Genomic DNA, 15741 nt, shown 5'->3' with positions numbered 1-15741 from the left:
CAAAAAAAAAAAAAAAAAAAAAAAAAAGAGGAGGAAGGAACTCATTCCACGAGGCCATCATTACCCTGATTTCAAAACCAAAGACATCACAAGTGAAAATAAACTGCAGACCAACGTGGGGTTTTTTGTTTTTTTCGATAAATTGATTTTATTTATTTTTGGCTGCGTTGGGTCTTCGCTGCTGCACGCGGGCTTTCTCTAGTTGCGGCGAGCGGGGGCTACTCTTTGTTGTGGTGCGCGGGCTTCTCATTGCGGTGGCTTCTTTTGTTGCTGAGCATGGGCTGTAGGCACGCGGGCTTCAGTAGTTGTGGCATGCAGGCTCAGTAGTTGTGGCTCACGGGCTCTAGAGCGCAGGCTCTGTAGTTCTGGCGTACGGGCTTAGTTGCTTTGCGGCATGCAGGGATCTTCCCAGACCAGGGCTCGAACCCGTGTCCCCTGCATTGGCAGGCGGATTCTTAACCACTGTGCCACCAGGGAAGCCCCCAAACCAATGTCTTTTACGAATATATGTGCAAATATTCTCAACAACATATTAGCAAACCAAATCCAGCAACATATAAAAAGAATTATATACCATGATCAAGTGGGCTTTCCCAAGAATAGGAGCTTGGTTTAACATCCAAAAGTCAATTAAAGTAATACACTATAATAATAAAAATGAAAGAGAAATGAAGATTCCCAGATAAACAAAAATTGAGAGAATTTGTTGCTAGCAGACCTGCATTCCAAGAAATAATAAAGGGAATCTTTCAGGCTAAAATGAAATGACACTAGACAGTAATTCAATTCCAAACGGCGGGGGCGGGGTGGGGGGAGAGTACCAATCAAGGTAACTACGTCGGTAAATATAAAAGACAATATAAAGTACTTTTTGTTTGTAGGGTTTTTTTTTTTCTTTCTTTCTTTTTAATTCTGATTTAAAAGACAACTGCATAGGGAATTCCCTGGTGATCCAGTGGTTAGGACTCAGTGCTTTCATTGAGGGGCCCACATTTGATCCCTGGTTAGGAAACTAGGATCCCACAAGCCGAGGGGCACAGCCAAAAAAAAAAAAAAAAAAGACTACATAAATCATTAATTATACACATTATGTAGATACAAGTGCAAAGGCCTGATGTTCCTGTTCGCTTTGGTTTGTGTTGTCCAGCATGACTGTCACTCATAACCTTAAGGACGGTATTTGACAATTTCAGTCTTCAACAGAAAAATACGATGAGGTTTCCTTCCTTCATTTCTTCCACGACAAGGCAATAATACCTGTGCATTTGCGCACCTGGCTTCCCAAATCTTGTCTATTTCCCAAGGACAGAAACGGCATCTTCCCTGGGTCCTGGGCTCTCGCCCAGGAGTGTGATGACGATCAGGATGAAAACTCTCAGACTTGCCCTTAACTACACGTGCTGCCATTAAGGTGCTAACTCATCACCTATGTGGGAACTGATACCAGATACAAAGGTTATTTTTGCAGTTTAAAGAGAGGTCTCCTGAAGCTCTGGAATGCATCCAAACAGGAAGCTACCCTGATGGAATGGGAGGTGGTCTGATTGGTGGATTGAAGCAGGTAGAGCAAGTAGTTATCTAAAAAGTCCTCAAATCACTGTATTTGCACTTATGACATAGAATATAAGTGCTACGCATCTTGGAAGTGTGAATCCCAAAGACGTCTATGAAGGAGGACAAGCAGGAGCCCTACAAGGGAGGCCAGACTGCCAGGACAGAGGCAGGGCTGCCTCCGGGGCACTGCCCAACCAGTCAGGTACCTGAGGGCTGAGAGAGCTGATAGCCAGGTCTACCAGAACACCAGCCCGTGGGGACCCATCACCAGCCACAGATAAGGGACAACTTCTGGGTGGGCCTGGGGATGGTGCTTCCCTGGGCCGTGTCCATAACCACTGCCGTCTGCTTCACGGACTCCCTGGACACACTCCAACGTGTCGCTGGCCTCGTTCAAATAAGCAGGTATGTGCATGCCTCGTCTGCTCCGCGGGAGGCCCTCTGCAGAAGCTTCCTCAGCTCCCGTCATTAATGTCCCCACCCCGTGCACCACGCTGCCCCCACTGTCCTTTACCACTTCAACGCTCCCTGCCCAGGAGGATCCTCCAGGAGACCTGCGCAGACCCCGGGCAGCCCAGGGGCCATCCGCACGGGGTTGTTGTTATCACTATGACCGATGGAGAAGAAACGGACGTTAAGAACCAGGTACTGTCATCCGAAAACTCAATCCTCGCAATAACCCCCCGATTAAGTAATGTTACCCACTTTACAAAAATAAAGGGGGGACGGATCTCCAGGTCATCTTCACCGGGGTTTAGCAGAGTGGGCAAGGAGGGCGCGTGGCCTCACCCGTAAACGGTAATAACAGCACGGGCCTCCCAGGAGGGGGTGAGGTAACAGACCACGCAGACCCTCAACCCACGCGATCCCAGCCCGCAGCCCCGCGCCATCGCCGTTGCGCACGCTCGGGTGCCACCCCAGCCGCGACCCAGCTCTGAGCTCACGTCAATGCCCCACCCCCAGGAGACCCGGAAGCAGAATTCCCCGCAGGTCAAAGCTGGCGGCGCTACTGCTGCGCCGCCGCCAGAGGGCGCTCACGCCACCTTTGTTGGCTCGCGCCTCACGGGTCAAGTCCGCGGCCGGTCCCGGAAATGGAGGGCTTTGCCGTACAAGCTGTACAACATGGCGGCTTCCTGTGTGGCGGTACGGCACGCTGAGAGGCTGGCCTGTTTCTGGGACACGCGGGGATTGTAGCAGCCTCCTCGCGAAAGACGGCTCCCGCGGAGTTTCCCGGTGTCTTTGTCGTCGGGTAGGTGGCCGAAAGTAAGAGATGGCGGCCCCCAGGCGAGCGTGTGGCGTGCCCGTGTCCCGGCCGCCGGCGTAGGACGCTCGTGCTCTGCCGCGGTGGGAAGGCCTTTGGGGCTCCCGGCCCTTCCCGGGCTCGGCTTTGGGCTGTCAGTACCCCGCGGCCACGTTAGGGGTTCCCTCTCGGCCGTTTAGGGAGGGGCGCCGGTGCCCTCAGCTGCCTCGCGTGGACACGAAGGCTGACCTTCATGTCTTGACCACGAAACCAGGAATAACCAGGTGACATGAGTTAGTCTGTCCTTTCAGAGGAGTGACCTGCCGTCGCTAGAAACCGCAAGACGGTTCCTACAGTAATGTGGACCCAACCCCAGCAGACACTAAGTGAAAAAAGCAAAGCGCGGAAAAACGTGTGAGGATGTGCATCGTTGGCGGGTTTTGGGTGTTTTTTAAAAAGACCCACGAGGATAGAGATGCCCGCGAGCTCGCACAGGCAGAGTCCCAGCCGAAGGGCCGAAACGGGCGGTGAGGAAGGCAGCAGAGATGGGAGGACGGGGACAGGGGCGGGGGAAATAAGTTTGGGGATATTTGAGTGTGTGATCTAAATACACAAGGTCTTTTTATGAGGTCATCACATCATAAAGCGAGAAGGCAACGTTTAAAAAAAAGTTTTTTCAGCTGGAGCCACGGTGGTTAATAGATTCATGAGATTGAATTTGTGAGGATAAAATTTTAGAGGTCAGTACTGTAGTATCAATACTTGCTGCAAAGGTTTCGAACCGATGAGACGACCTGAGTCTTGAAAGCGAGATTTTTGTTCTTTTTGCTTTTGTTTTTGCGGGGGGCGGGGGGGAGGAGCCGGGCAAACAAGGCGCTCAAGACCGGTTTGTTGAATGAATGAATGAATAAATGCCTTTTTGCTACAAGCACACATATTTTCAGTAGGTTCAGTTGCTGGTATATCTTCTGTGTTTTTAGGGTTAGTACCATGGAACACAGTGGCAGCATTGACTTAGAAACTGAAGCAAGTTCTTCCTTAAAATCATCCTGAAACGTCTTCTTAATGTTTAACAAATAAAGTAGTAGCAGTTTCAGAAGTGGTATTGGTTTTGGGAATCACAGGTTTGAACGTGAGAGCAACGTCCTCCTTCCTGAAGCAACTGACCACAAGTGGACACCCTTGCACGTACCACTCGGGCCTGTGGTATACACATAATGCCATAGCTCTGGTGATGGAACTAGATAGTTAGCCAAGTTCCTAAGCTGTGCTAAGTGCTCAGGAAAGAGCATTTGCTATTTGGGGGCAACCCTGAGTTGATACATTTTTGCCTCTGGGACCTTATAGGGGCTTTAAAAATATGCTAGTTGCCCTATGGATCTTACTTTTATTTTTATCATCTTAGAGACCATATAATGCAAAGAATTTAGCTCCTTATTGTGTATCGTTGAGTAAGTTACCTAACCTTCGCAGACTTCAATCTCCTCATGAGTAAGACGAGAATCACAAAACCTCTTTCATAGGGTCACCGTGGAAATGATTAGAGACAATGTATGTAAAGCACCTTGTGCAGGGCATACAGCAGGCGTTCAGTAGTGGTCTCTAGTTCTGCAGTATTTCAACCTCAGGGTTAAGGAACTAATACCGCACTCAGAGGCAGAATTTCTCCGGAGGGTGAGGAGCAGGTGGCCACAGGGTGACAGTTAACACAGGAAGCCTGCAAGGAGAAGTGGGGGCCAGCAGGTCTGCCGGCTTCAGGGCCCCCGGCTTCCCGTCTCCAGTGGGAGAATGCGGATATGGTCTGCAGGCCGTTTGCGGAGATGCCTCCTTGCTCACAGCCACCTGCACTGTTCAGCTCACAGGCACCTCTTCGGAGCGTCTTCCAGGGCCTCTCAGAGGCATCAGCCTCCGTTTCTGCGGCTCATTGCTCATATTTCATGGCTCATTTAGTGTGAAACACGTACCGCGTGTGTGTAAAAGTTTTCTTTCCGTTTAATAGTGGTAATGTACACATAACGTAGAACTCAGCCTCTTGATACTTTTAAGTGTACATGGCAGTGGCGTTAAGTTCGTTCGCACTGTTGTGTAAGCAGTCTCCGGAAGTCTTTTCATTTTACAAAAAGGTGGAACTCTGTACCCATTAAAGAATACCTCTCCATTTTTCCCTCCCCTGGGTCCCTGGCAGCCACCATTCTCCTTTCTGTCTCTGTGAAGTTCACTGCTCCAGGGACCTCATATAAGAGGAGTCATAGAGTATATTTTGTGAGTGGCTTATTTCACTGAGCATAATGTCCTCAAGGTTCACCCACTGTAGCGTGTGTCAGGATTTCCTTCCCTTTAAAGGCAGATTAATATTCTCTTGTGTGTGTATAGCACTGAAGGGGAGCAGAATATGCCACCCCAAATGTGCCACCTTGTCATGTGAATTATTTTGAGCCAAAGGCTATCAAGACCCAGCAGTTTCAGGAAAAATTTTTACCTCTTCTTTATCAGCCTAAAAGAATTGCAATAGGGGGCCAGCCCCTAAAGAAAGCAATTAGCAGAGATGACGTGTTTATGTTAAAGACTTAACCTGCGTGGCAGGGCAGACGTCCGCTCTTCTCAGCTGCTGTGAATGGCCCTCCTCCCCTCTGCAGCCCCAGCTTCTATCCCTTTCCTAGTTCAGGGATGCAGATAAGTCTCAATTGCCTGACTGCCTTTGGGTCTCATTTTTATGGGGCTCCCATACATATGAAATTAAATCTGTTTTTCTCCTGTTAATCTGTCTGATGTCAGCTTAACCATTAGACCAGCCAAAGAACCTAGAAGGGTGGAAAGAAAAAACAATTTTTCCACCCTGACACCACATTTTGTTTCTTCATCTGTCAGTGGACACCTGGGTTGTGTCCACCTTTTGGCTGTCGTGAATAATGCCGCTATGAACATGGGTGCGTACGTATTTTAACGTGAAGTAATGTCTAATAGGATTATAGAGAGTAGAGTGTGTCTTATATAGTTGCATTTGACGAAGTAATTCTGAATCATAAAAAATGCACTGTTAAGCTGTTTACAAGGTCATTAGAAGATTTAAAAGATGTAGTTAGTCACTGTGCATCATGGGCCATGACGTGGCCTGGTGATGGGACACAGGTTTAAGGTGCTGTGATGATCGTGGATTCCCTTCTGCCCTGCCAGTGGGTTGGGGGATTTTGTGGATAATCTTATTTAGAGATGGCCTCGAAGCCCTAAGGAATAGGTGCACAAAGATAGGAATCAAAGACCTTTAACAAAGGATTGTGAAGTGAAATATTCGAAGCCCCTGACTAAGGCCTAATGTATTCACGTGTGAGGTGTGGATAAGGGGAGTATTCATCTCAGGGCATGTTTTGGGGAGAGTAGAGTCACGTGGATAAAGGGCTCATCTGGCCATTAAAAGGAAGCAGTATATCTGGGTGAAGGGTACACAGGGGTTCACAGGGGTTCTTTTTACTATCCTTGCAACTTTTTTGTAAGTTTATATCAAAATAAGTTGAAAAAAACAAAGGCATCACAATAGCACGTAAAGTAAAACACAACTTTGAGGAAAACTTTATGTGCGCAAAAAAGACATGATATTTTTATGTTAAAATTGCTAATCGTGGTTATCTCTGGGTGGTAGAATTACATATTTCCCCCTCCCTTGGTGTTTTCTTGAATTTACAAGGTTTTTTTGTTGTTGTCACTGTTATTGTTGTTTTGTGCGTGTATCAGTTTAATAACTAAGGAGAAAAAACCATTAGTACGTAGTTAAATAAAACTCTGGGCTCTAGTAGTTATCTAATACTTGTCAGTAGAAACGTCTGAGACCTTGCATGCAATTGAGTACCATGCAGATGGCCCCTGGCTTCTGTGAAAGACCGTAGCATCAGGGCAAGGATGGGGGCCCTGCGACCTCTGGTCTCACTGTTGGGTGGGTCCTTTTTCCAAGGTTGATAACACCACACTTCAGGACCCAATCAGATCCTTAGAATGTCAGCAGCTCAAGGCCTGAAAGATCCTTAACAGTCATGGACTCCACTTCCCGCTGCTCTGGACCTCTCCCCCGCTTCTCCAGCACCCAGTCTCTGCTTGCACTGCTCGAGGAGCAGAGTGCTCCCTGACTAGGGGGCCTGTTCCTTTCTTGGACAGCTCTGACTGTGACAGTCTTCCTTATTTGTAGTCCAAATCTGACCCCTGCTCTGTTCCTCAGAGATGGTCAGGATGTGTTTGTGCTCCACCCAAGACCAGCAGTGAGGGACTCTGAAGTGTCCACCCTGAAGTCTTATGACCTGTTTTTTTTTTTTCTTTAAAATTTATTTATCATTTATTTACTTTTGGCTGTGTTGGGTCTTCGTTGCTGTGCGTGGGCTTTCTCTAGTTGTGGCGAGCGGGGGCTACTCTTCGTGGAGGTATGCAGGCTTCTCATTGCGGTGGCTTCTCTTGTTGTTTAGCGCAGGCTCTAGAGTGCGGGCTCAGTAGTTGTGATGCACAGACTTAGTTGCTCCGCGGCATGTGGGGTCTTCCCAAGCCAGGGCTCGAACCTGTGTCCCCTGCATTGACAGGCGGATTCTTAACCACTGCGCCACCAGGGAAGTCCCTGACCTGTCCTTTTCTAACCCAGCTCTTTCCCCCAAGCTCCAGACCCACACCTCCTGCTCTCTCCTGGTTCTCTGTGTTTGTCTATCCCACCGGCACCTCATACTCAACATCTCCAAAGCGTGACTATTCTCTCCTTTGTCACCCAGGACGCAAGAATAATGCATGTTACTTGTCTCTGCTACAAGTGATGAACAAATTAGGGCTTCATTTTTCTCTTTTGTAAAAGAAGTTTAGATTTCTGCTAGAGTGGCTGCCCCATGGGACCATCAAGGACCCAGACTCCTATCTTTTGATGGAAAACCCAACCCATAGTGCCTTAGCTGAACATAGATTTCCCTTTTCTCATGGATCAAGAAGTTCTGAGACGTACTGTCGACCCATGAAGCCATCAGAGGCCGAAGCTACTTTTGTCCTTTTGCTCACTCATCCTTACCCTGTGGTCTTCATCCTCGTGCTTGTCACCTCAGGGTCACAAGATGACTGCAGGCAGGATGAAGGGGAAGGGAAGACGGCAAGTTTGCCCGGCTCAGTCAGCTTTCTTGTTATGAGCTGCTCAGGAAGCCCCAGCCAGCAGCTTCCCCCTCGTTGCCTGGAGTCCTGTCACCTGGCCACCTCTAGCTGTAGGGTCTGCTGAGAAACAGAGTTCTTTAGCTGGGCCCATTGTTGCCCTGAACAAATCAGGCTTACATTCTAGGAACCAAGGGGAGACTGGACATGTGAGCAGTGGTATCTGTCACAATAAAGCTTCCTTGGGACCTCCCTGGTGGCACAGTGGTTAAGAATCTGCCTGCCAATGCAAGGAACACGGGTTTGAGCCCTGGCCTGGGAAGATCCCACGTGCCGCGGAGCAACTAAGACTGTGTGCCACAACTACTGAGCCTGCACTCTAGAGCCCACGAGCCACAACTACTGAGCCCACGTGCCACAACTACTGAAGCCTGCGTGCCTAGAGCCCGTGCTCCGCAACAAGAGAAGCCACGACAATGAGAAGCCCACGTACTACAATGAAGAGTAGCCCTTGCTCACTGCAACTAGAGAAAGCCCGTGCACAGCAACGAAGACCCAACTCGGCCAAACATAAATAGATAGATAGATAGGTAGGTAGATAGATAGATAGATAAGGCTGGGACTTCCCTGGCAGACCAGTGGTTAAGACTTCGCCTTGCAGTGCAGGGGGTGCAGGTTCGATCCCTGGTTGGGGAGCTAAGATCCCACATGCCTCACGGCCAAAAAACCAAAACATAAAACAAAAATTGTAACAAATTCAATAAAGGCTTTTAAAAAAATGGTCCACATTAAACAAAAAAAACTTAAAAGAAATAAAATAACATAAACAAGAAGGCACCCCTGAGGGCTCTCTCTCTAGTGAACCACGGTTGCCTTCGAGGAAATGGCTGGGAGTCCTCCTGGGAGGGAAAAGGTTGGGGAGGTTGCCCAGAGGAGTCCACGTTCCCACTGATCTTTTTCAGCAAAGCACCCTGTGTGTCTTCTCGAGCATGGTGGTCAGGATGCCTATCGAGATGCCTTCATCTGTTGGTCACATTCAGTGCTCTCTTTCCAATGAAGTGTGCTCTTCCTCAAAAGGAAAAAAGAAGCCCAAGCTTTCTCAACAGCACCGTTTCCCAAAATCACCAGGCACCCAAGTGCCACCTGTCTTGTTGCTTGGTCATCTCTAAGGAGTTGCCATCATCTAAATAGTCTAAAACTTGTTGCCACACATTTGGTTCCAGCCGGTGGAAGGCGGGAGGGATAAAGGGGGTGCACCCTGATTTTAGGGATCTTATGTAGAAAGCTCTCATCCGCTGACCACCACTTAAAGCTTTATTCTGAGCATCCATGTGTCCTTGACCTTTGCCTTCCTAGAGTTGATAGTCTCCTGGGGAACACAAGGAACAATGATAGCAGTGATATGTGCTAATAAGAAAACAAACTCGGGGCTGGGGTAGAGATGAAGGTGGTCGGGAACAACCTCACTGAGAAGGAGTCGTGCGATCAGGGATCTCCCGGAAGAGGGACCAGCGGGCACAGATGCCCTGCAGTGGTAATGTGCTCGGCACATGGCAGGGGCAGCACGGTGTGGCCATGCACCTAGAGTCGTGTGAAATCAGAGGAGTGTAAATCACATCAGGTGGAGCCCCGTAGGCAAGGATAAGACAATCATTCTTAATTTGAGTGAGATGAAAACCTCTGCAGATGTGTGAGCAGGCACGATGGCATTTACATTTTAAAGATCGCTTTGATTTAACGAGTTACGAACTCTGCATACTGTGGATCAAAGACCTAAATGTAAGAGCTAAAACCGTAAAACTCTTAGAACAAATTATAGGGCAAAAGCTTCATGACATGGGGCTTGGCAGTGATTCTGTGGATGTGACACCAAAGACACAGGCAATGACAGAAAAAATAAATCGGACTTCATCAAAATTTAAAATGTTTGTGCATCAAAGAATGCAATCAACAGAGTAAAAAGGCAATGTATAGAGTGGGAAAAGATATTTGCAAATCACATATGTGGTAAGGAATTAATACCCAGAATATAGAAAGAACTACTAAAATTCAGCAGTACCAAACAACCCAATTCAAAACTGGGTAAGAGTTGCACAAAAATATGAATGTATTTAATGCCGCTGGTACACTGAAAAATAGTTAATTTTGTTATGAATATTTTACCACAATTTAAAAAATGAATTTTAAATAGAATGCCCAAAGGACTTGAGAAGATATTTCACCAGAGGAGTTATCCAAATGGCCAATAAACACATGAAAAGATGCTCAACATCACTGATCATTAAGGAATAGAAGTCAAAGCCACAATAAGATAACACTTCACACCCATTAGGAATCATCAAAAAAGCAGAAATTGGAACCCTTACACACTTCTAGTGGGAATGTAAAATGGTGTGGCTGCTGTGGAAAACAGTATGGAGGTTCCTTTAAAAAAAAACAAACAGAATCTCCGTATGAGCCAGCAATTCCATTTCTGGGCGTATTCCCAAGAGAACTGGAAGCACGTACTCAAAGAGGTATTTGTACAGCAATGTTCACAACGGTATTTTTTTTTATATAAATTTATTTTCCTTTTTGGTTGTGTTGGGTCTTCGTTGCTGCGCGCGGGCTTTCACTAGTGGCGGCGAGAGGGGGCTACTCTTCATTGCGGTGCGCGGGCTTCTCATTGCGGTGGCTTCTCTTGTTGTGGAGCACAGGCTCTAGGTGCACGGGCTTCAGTAGTTGTGGCTCGTGAGCTCTAGAGCGCAGGCTCAGTAGTTGTGGCTTGTGGGCTCTAGAGCACAGGCTCAATAGTAGTGGAGCACGGGCTCTAGAGCGCAGGCTCAGTAGTTGTGGCGCACGGGCTCAGTTGCTCCGCGGCATGTGGGATCTTCCCGGACCAGGGCTCGAACCCATGTCCCCTGCATTGGCAGGAGGATTCTAACTACTGCTCCACCAGAGAAGCCCCACACAGCAGTATTACTCACAGTAGCCAAAAGGTGGAAACACTGCAAATATCCTTCAGTGGACAATGAATAGAAAACAAAATGCTGCCTATCCATACATACAATTGAATATTATTCATCTGTAAAAAGCAAGGAAATTCTGACATACTCTACAGCATAGGTGAACTTTGAGGAAATTACGTTAAGCGAAGTAAGCCGAAAGGACAAAAGACAAATATTGTGTGACGCCATTGTTTATGCGATCTCTAGAGTAGCCTTAGAGATGGAAGTAGAGCAGTGGCCCCGGGGGCTGGGGGTGGAGGCGGGGATTGAGGAGTTTGTGTTTAATGGGGACAGTTTCAGTGCCGGATGATGAAGAAGTTACGCAACGGATAGTGGCAGTGGTCGCACGACAGTGAGAATGTACTTAATATCACCTGTGCACTTAGAAATGGTTAAGATGGCCTTTTTATGTATATTTTACCACTATAAAAGTTTAGTTTAATTTTTAAAATTTAAATCTACCTACTCAAATTACCATATGGTTATTTAAAAAATTGGAAGAACTTTGACATACTGTTAAGTAAAAGAAGTTGAATGCACGGAAAATCAAAGGCTGCCCAAGAAAGGAGATGTAACCGTAGTACACTGCTTGGCTGCGCAGGTAATAATATTTCTATCGTGCTCATCATATGAGCAATATTTATTGAGAGAGTCCACCCGTCTGCTCAGCAAGCAAGACAATTATGGGCACAGAACAACATAACACATCACCAGTTTGGCGATGTGCAGTTATAGTTAACAGAAGTAGACAGGTGGCAGGGTGAGGCAAGGAAAATGTACGGAGCTGGAGCTCAGATACGGCCGGAGTGGCAATTAAAGGACTACAGATAGTACTGAAAACCCTTGGAAACAGTGGAGGAGGGTGTAAGTGAATTAAATGCTCACGCAAAGCAGGAAGTCAGTGTACCATCCATATACCCGGAAACAGGATAAGCGTGTTATTTAGAGCTATAGGGGTAAGCACCAGCAAAACAAACAGTTAAGAGTGACTGCTCTGAGGGGCAGCCTTGGGGTCAGGAAGGGGTGGAGCAGTTGGCTTTTATTTAAGCCCTTCAGTACTAGTAATGTTTAACCATATGCATATATTGCTTTGATTTTTAAAAACAACCTTAAAAACTATTTTAAAAATCAAATTGTAGGGTAACATGTAATCTGTGACCCTGTTTTTAAAAAGAAACTAAACCCCAGCAAACCATGCATCCGTGTATAGACGATTATCTGAGCCCAGAGAAATATGTGAAGGATCGTGCTTGTGTCTGGGAGGTGGCAGCAAAGGGTGTGGGAGAAACCTTCACCTGTCCTCCATGATCTGTTGTCTGACTTGACCTTGGATTATTTAGGTAAATGTTTTACCTTTATCATTCTCTCTCTCTCTAAACCACTTGAGAGTGAATTGAAAGCATCTTTGTGTTTAGCCTCTAACTTCAGGGTTTATTTCCTAAATTTAGAGGCATTGTGGTACAAAACCAGAGTGCAACTATCAAAATCTGGAAATTCAGCATTGATACAATCCTGCTATCTAATTTACAGCCCGTATTCAGGTTCTTCCATTGTCCCAATAATGTTCTCTTTTTTTTTTTTTGCAGTATGCGGGCCTCTCACTGTTGTGGCCTCTCCCGTTGCGGAGCACAGGCTCCAGATGCGCAGGCTCAGCGGCCATGGCTCACGGGCCCAGCTGCTCCGCGGCATGTGGGATCCTCCCAGACCGGGGCACGAACCCGCGTCCCCTGCCTCAGCAGGCGGCCAATAATGTCCTCTTTATGGTGGTGGTGGTGGTGGTGTTTTCCTGGTCTAAGATCCATTCCAGGGCAATGCATTGCATTTTGTTTTCATGTTCCTTAAGTCTCTTGATCTGGAACAGTTTCTTAGCCTTTCTTTGTCTTTTTCGACCTTGAGGTTTTTTAAGAGCAGAGGCCAGTTGTTTTGTAGACTGTCCCTCAGTTTGGGTCTGCCTGATGTTTCCTTCTTATTACATCCAGGCTTTGCATTTTTGACAGAAATACTGTATGTGATGTTGGATCCGTCTCCATTCATCTTGTCAAGAGGTCTATGGTGTTGCTTTATGCCCATGTTGCCAGTGTTAAGTGAGATGATTCGGTTACAGTGGCAGTCCACCAGTCTTTCTCTTTCTGACTTACTTCACCTAGTATGATAATCTCTAGTTGCATCCATGTTGCTACAAATGGCATTATTCTGTTCTTTTTGATGGCTGAGTAGTATTCCATTGTCTGTATGTACCACATCATTTATTTATTTATTTGGCTGTGCTGCGTGGCATGTGAGATCTTAGTTCCCCCACCAGGGATTGAACCCGTGCCCCCTGCAGTGGGAGTGCAGAGTCTTAACCACCGGACTGCCAGGGAAGTCCCGACCACATCTTTATTCATTCATCTGTCATTGGGCATTTAGGTTGTTTATAAATTTTATTTTTTTAATTGGTTATTTATTTTTAAAATTTTATTTATTTTATTTTCTTGCACCTGGACAGGGACTTGAACACTGGGCCCTCAGATTAAAAGTCTGATGCTCTAGGAGACTTCCCTGGTGGTCCAGTGGCTAAGACTTCATGCTCCCGATGCAGGGGGCCCAGGTTCAATCCCTTTTCAGGGAACTAGATCCCACATACTGAAACTAAGAGTTCGCATGCCACAACTAAAAAAGAAGATCCCACACGTAGCAACAAAGATCCCACGTGCTGCAACTAAGACCCAGCGCATCCAAATAAATAAATAAATATTCAAAAAAAAAAGTCTGATGCTCTAGGGGAGTTCCCTGGTGGTCCAGTGGTTAGGATTCGGTGATTTCACCGCCATGGCCCCAGATTCAGTCCCTGGTGGGGGAACTAAGATCGCACAAGCCACATGGCTGGCCAATAACAAAAAAAAAGTCTGATGCTCTACCAACTGAGCTACCCAGGCATTCTCCCAACGTGTATTTTTAAGCTAGGGAGAAATGACAAGGAAGCACTTTAGAAGAGGGTTCGGTAAAGGCCAGCGTCTGGAACCCGCTGTCCTTCCTGTTCATCTGGTTCCCCAGGCCCCTCGGTCATCACTTGCCATCACTTCTCTATCCCATCCATTTCTGCCCTGGATATCTTCAGAGGCAGTGCAGGCCCTGTGCACAGTTCTTCAGACCTGAGGCCTAGGAGATGCTGAGGCAGTGGTTCTCAAACTGTTGTCTTTTGTTTTTAGGCCACAGCTTGCGGCTTGCAGGATCTTAGTTCCCCCACTAGGGATCGAAGCCGGGCCCCCTGCAGTGGAAGCACAGAGTCCTAACCACTGGACCACCAGGGAATTCCCCCTCAAACTGTTTTTAGAATGTAAAACAGATGAAATGGAAGTTGTTTGGGTTACAGAAGAGCAGTGAGCTGCAGCCGTGCCCAGAAGACCTTCGCCTTCCTTGCTGGTTGGCTTCTGAGGCCCTCAGCTGGCGCCCTGGGACAGCGTTGGAGCCTCGGGGACAGGAGGCACACCGACGGCCACTGGCCCCTCAGGAGGGCTGGCTGGAACAGCTCTGACCCTGAGACCTGGGCCACACGAGTCATCGGCTTTTGAGAAGGGACTCTCAGCCTGTGCCCAGGCAGCATCCCAACCCCCCACACCATGCCAGCTGTACTTTCTCGTTTGTTTTCCTGGGATATCGACTGCAGCCCAGAGAGGAGGCCAAGAAGAAGCATGAGAGACCCAGCGAGGGCCCCCCCTCCTCTCTGCCCTGAACCTGAAGGCGGCTGCTTCCTTCCAGCCTGCACCCTGGAGGAGGCAGCCTGCTCGGATGTCCAGGCCACACCTCCTGAGCTCTCCCTGCAGCACACCAGCCCCATCAGAGGGGAGCTGGGAACGTGGTGGATGATCACAGCCACCAGGAGGAAGTGGACTGGAAGAGTTCTTCACTTCTCCAAAGTTATGCTTACTGGTGGCTTTCAGAGTCTGTATAAGGTGGGGGTGGGAGTGGGGTGAAGACCATACCAGCCAGGAATGAATGCCAACTTTGTTACTGACCACTAGTAGCCATGTGACACTGACAGGTCATTTCAATGTTCTGATCCTCACTCTCCATTCTAAAGTGGAGGCAAAAATTAAGCAACTCCTACTGTTGTCACAGGGACCAAATGTCATCTTGCAGTGGGGTTTCCAAATCTTAGAATTGGCATGCCACCTGCATGATTTTGGCCATATCTTCATGCCAGTTTTACTATTACGTACCTAATTATCCCCCCAATTGGTTTGCCTTTTAAACATGTCCTGAAGAGATACTGCTTATGAAATTGGGTTTGTTTCACATGTTATATTTTCCTACTCTACCTTAAAATAAGTAGACAATGATTACAATTTAAAACGTTCCTGTGTGTACCACCGTCAGGTAATGGATGCAGAGTGATGGCCCTGCTCTCTGCTAACGAACCACCAGCAGTCCCCCTCCCCCACCCTCTCCCCAGAGTCTCCCATTTAACTTCATGGCTTTGTTTGTAGGAAAGTGAAGGAGGATGCAAATCTCTGTGATGATAGGTACTTTAACTCCTTCCCTGTGTTGTTGCAGACACTCAACTGGCCTGAGCAGTGGCTAGGATTGTACAGCCCTTACCTTTGAGTTTGGAAGGAGGACAGATCTGTCAGAAGCAGGATCCCTGCAGCGAAGGCTGTGTCTGTGCTTGCCCTCAGCTGCTCTCAGACGTGGTCTGTTCTCCACTGAGGCAGGCCAGGTCAGGGGAGCTTTTTGGTGGTGGTGGGGGTGTCCATGCTGCTTTTTGGGCATAACAACAATAGGCTTTCCAGAATGTAAGCCAGAGCCTGGACTTGAGCCACATTTTAGGTGGAATGTGGTTGAATAGTCAGGTTTTGTTTGTTTGTTTTTGTTTTT

General features: G+C 47.5%; 1 protein-coding gene across 1 annotated transcript in view; it reads left to right on the top strand.

Annotated features, from left to right (window-relative positions):
• The first annotated feature begins 2703 nt into the window (after positions 1-2703).
• The window catches only part of RAB7A (RAB7A, member RAS oncogene family), a 105387-nt gene continuing 92349 nt past the window's right edge, over positions 2704-15741 (top strand). The window contains exon 1 of the mRNA XM_024763392.1: positions 2704-2803. The gene's annotated coding sequence lies outside the window, so the exon portion shown is untranslated. The remainder of the gene's footprint in view (positions 2804-15741) is intronic.

This window comes from Neophocaena asiaeorientalis, unplaced genomic scaffold (genome assembly GCF_003031525.2).
Source record: "Neophocaena asiaeorientalis asiaeorientalis breed wild unplaced genomic scaffold, Neophocaena_asiaeorientalis_V1.1 scaffold433, whole genome shotgun sequence".
NCBI lineage: Eukaryota > Metazoa > Chordata > Mammalia > Artiodactyla > Phocoenidae > Neophocaena > Neophocaena asiaeorientalis.
This window is presented reverse-complemented; position numbering and strand designations above follow the sequence as displayed.